Genomic DNA, 4,287 nt, shown 5'->3' with positions numbered 1-4,287 from the left:
CAGGAGCAATTCTGGCATTTCCCACCCTGGAGTTCCTTGTCCAGCAAGCAGTGCAGCACAGATCTGAGAACTGTCAGGATGGGGCTAGCTGTTAGGATGTTGTCAGAATGCTCTGAGAGCATTGCCAAACACCTCACAAGATGGAATCCAATTTGCTGAATAATTTTAAATGATGGGTTTTTTAAAGCTTATAATTTGTAAGTAAGGGCACATGTGTCAGTGTTTGTGTGGAAGTCACAGGGTCTGGTTTTCCCAGCATGCAGGTCCCAGGAATTGAATTTGGGTGTCAGGGTTGGCAGCAAGCAACCTCACCTGCTCATCCCCTCACCAGCCCAACTGAGAAAATCTTAACAGGACAGCACTGGGGAGAGAAATCTCAGGGCACGAGAGGAGCTTTGGAAGGTCACTGCATCAGCTGACTCCATCTTCTCAAGGAGAGCCTGGGAGCGTGGAGTACCGCCACCATGAGCCATCGGGGCTTAGACAGCTGAGGACTGCCAGCTTGGACCAGAGTCTCAGTGTGTAAATATTTATGCTCAACCCTTAAGAAAGGCAGAGAAGTCTAATGTGTAAATACTTAAAGCTCAGTTTACTGACCACTTAGTATTCTAAAAACATTTCAGAGGACAAAATGATCGACAAACAGCTCTGTGTTCTGAGCACAGAAGATCAAGCTTAAGTCTGCTCTGGATGAAGATCCTGGTAAGGCCTCCAGCAAAATTAACTACAGTCGTGGTTCTCCACCTATCAAATACTTACAGTACAGTTTATAACAATGGAAAAATAACAGCAATGAAATAACTTTGTGGTTGGGGATCATCACACCATGAGGAACTAACTGTAGTAAAGGCGTTAGGAAGGTTGAGAACAGCTGCTCTGCGGGAAAGCCGACCTCAGGGAAACAGGGTCTTGCCTGAGCTCTTGGCTCTAGCCACAGTACAGGACCTGGCCTCAGTCACTTCAGGGTTTGGCCCATGCGGCTGTGCAGGACACACGACACAGGCAGGGCTTGCTGAGATGGAAGTGGCCTGCACTCCCTGTGGCCAGGAAAGGAACACAGTGTGAGTCCTGACTGAGCCCCCAGAAAGTGCCCAGGCGCTGTTGGATAATGCTGTCTTAGCCAACACTGACTTGGAGGGAGGAGGCAAAGAAGCACTGTCTGACACCGATTCTTCAGATGGATGGGAAGCTGACTCTGCCCTAACTCCACCTGTCACACTCCCACAGCCAGAAGCAGCACCTGGCCCCAGTGCTTGGTGGGAGTCATGTGACTGTCTCCTTAACTACTATGATTTCTTCCTCCGTCTCTGCATATTCCACCTATCTCCTCAGCTCAGATCATTTTTGAAATTCACACCACTCTTGTATCCCACTATACAACCTCATAATCCACACTGTCATGGTTTGTATATGCTTGGCCCAGGGAGTGGTGCTATTAGAAGGTGTGGCCCTGTTGGAGGGGTGTGTCACTGTAGGTGTAGGGTATAAGACCCTCATCCTAGCTGCCTGGAAGCCAGTATTCTAGCAACCTTCAGATGAAGATGTAGAACTCTCAGCTCTTCCTGTACCATGCCTGCCTGGATGCTGCCATGTTTCTGCCTTGATGATAATGGACTGAACCTCTGAACCTGTAAACCAACCCCAATTAAATGTGTCCTTATAAGAGATGCCTTGGTCATGGTGTCTGTTCACAGCAGCAAAACCCTAATGAAGACACACCAAGCTTCAGTGTCCACCGCAGCCTTGAATAACAAACCCCTCCACAGTACTCCTGTTGTATCCTGCACCATACCAACTCATGACCACCTTTACATGTTCATGTATGTGCATGTGCATACATGCATTCAGGTTTGTGTACACGTGCACATGTGGAGGAGACTGGAGGATAGCTTCAGCTACCATTCCTTAGATACTGTCTACCTTGCTGTTTGGTTTTAAATTTGTGTATAGGTGTTTCTGCCTGCCGCGTATGTCTGCACTGCTTGCATGCTTGGTGTCCAGGGAGGGCAGAGGAGGGTGATGGACCCCATGGAACTGGAACCACAGATGGTTGTGAGCTGCCATGTGGGTGCTGAGAATGGAACTCGACGAGTAGTGTTCTTTCACTGCTGATCTCTCAGAGTTCCCCAGAACTGCACAGGCATTCAAGCTCTGGCCAGTTGCATCCCTTCCTCTTTCTTCAGCTTACAGATCACTTTAGAAAAACCAGTCTGGCAGGCAAACTGAAAATCTTGGCTACTGCCGGGAGCAGGGTGACTGGTAAGAGGGAGAGAGGTAGCCATGTCTTTTGAGTTAAGGGGTCCCAGAAAGCAGGCAGATTCTACAGTAGAGGTCAGCAAGCAGCCCGATGGGGCAGGGTAGCTGGGCCTTCAGAAGGTGAGAAAACCCAGAGGGTTTTAGCATGCTTAGGATTTTGACTGGTATCACACTTCTGAGTTAGAAGCTCAGAGAAACAGGCAGGGTAAACAGTGAAGATCTCTAAGCAGCTGCCCCATTGTGTTTTTAAATGTGAGCTTTAAGGACTAGAACTATGGTTCTTACACTTGCACAACATGTACATTGCCTGAGCTATTACCCCAGTCACTTCTTACTGGTCAGAAGGCACGTGGCCATGACCAGTGTCCCTGTGTCCAGGGCTACTGTATGTGGACATATATAAGAAAGATACAGGCAGTGCTGAAAGACACTGAATTTGTTGAGAGGCTCCTCAGCTTTCTTCAATGAGAAATTCTCAGCCCTAGAGATAAAGGGAAATTTAATTAGCATGTAGTTATAACCTCTAGCTATTGCTTTAATAAGTCCAGGTTCAGTCAGAAATATTCAAGGTTTATGAAGGGTTGGGCGTTGTGATTATCTTAGGGTGGTCTTTTTATCCCCACCCCAAAGAGATTTTTCCCTAGAGCTAAACAGGTTTTATAGAAGCTAAACTTCACAAGTTTCTGGTTAAGACAGTTTGACTGTTAGCAAACAGAACACGATATCTACGTGGGCATTGGTGGTGGCCAGTTCTCAAGGGAAAAGAATTCTGCAGGTTCACAGAGCAGAAGCCGGTGGTTCCAGTTTACTGGGCTGCCTCGGCTCAGACCGTTTCCCATTCTGTTTTCTTAAACCATTTCATTAAAAAAAAAAAAAGTGTCACTGTTTTGCCTGTGTGTATGTTTGTGTGAGGGTGTCAGATCCTATGGAGCTGCAGTTAGGGACACCCGTGAGCTGCCATGTTTGACTGGAACTTGAGCCTGGGTCCTCTGGAAGAGCAGCCAGTTTTCTTAACCACTGAGCCATCTCTCCAGGCCCTCATTCTGTTTTCTTACTCTCACCTAACCTAATATACCGCAAGTAAGCTTGGTAATCATAATGTTAAAGCTTGCTATCCCTCTTTGTTGAGCTCAGTTGCAAGTGTCTGAGCAGGTTTCACAGGGGCGGCAGCTCTGGCCTGGTCTTCAGAGACTCACTCAGTTATAAATTTCTGCTGCACACTCAGGGTTCATGCTGAGCACTGAAGCCTCATGGTGAACATGAGGACTGTAGAGACCGACGTCTCAGCAGGCAGCTGGGATAACGTGGGGAGCCAGGACAGAGCAGGGAGGAACCACAGGGGCCAGCAGTGGACGAGGAAGGAGGACCCTTGGTTACTATGCCTTTCCGGTTTGCTTTGGGGTTTTGAGACTGAGTTTCTTACTCTGTAGGTAAAGATGGCCTGGATTTCACGACATAGCTCAGGCTGGCCTCAAACTCTCCATGAACCTCTTTCTCAGCCTCTTGAATGAAAGAGTTACAGGAATGAGCCACTATGCTCACTTTTTTAATTTTTTGTTTGTTGTTTTTTTTCGAGACAGGGTTTCTCTGTGTAGCCTTGGCTGTCCTGGAACTCACTCTGTAGACCAGGCTGTCCTGGAACTCAGAAATCCACCTGCCTCTGCCTCCCAAGTGCTGGAATTAAAGGCCTGCACCACCACCGCCTGGCATGTGCTCAGCTTTTTATTGGGTCTTAATATCCCTCTTGTTGGATTCCGCTTCCTTCCAAGATCACTCCTGGGAAATAACCTCCAACCCTCCCTCCCTTGAAAGCTTGCCTCCCTCAAAACCCAACCTACAACCTCCCCACCCCACCTACTGAGCCCCAGTCACTAGTCTTAGGAACAATTGGATAGAGGAGAGCTACTTAAAGGTGGTACAGGCCTTTAATCCAAGCACTCAAGAGGCCAAGGCAGACAGATCTCCACAAGTTCAAAGCCAAGCTAGTGCACATAGTGGATTCCAAACCATCAAGGGCTACACAGTGAGACC

This window comes from Mastomys coucha, unplaced genomic scaffold (genome assembly GCF_008632895.1).
Source record: "Mastomys coucha isolate ucsf_1 unplaced genomic scaffold, UCSF_Mcou_1 pScaffold22, whole genome shotgun sequence".
Taxonomy (NCBI): Eukaryota; Metazoa; Chordata; class Mammalia; order Rodentia; family Muridae; genus Mastomys; species Mastomys coucha.
Note: the sequence above shows the minus strand (reverse complement) of the source record.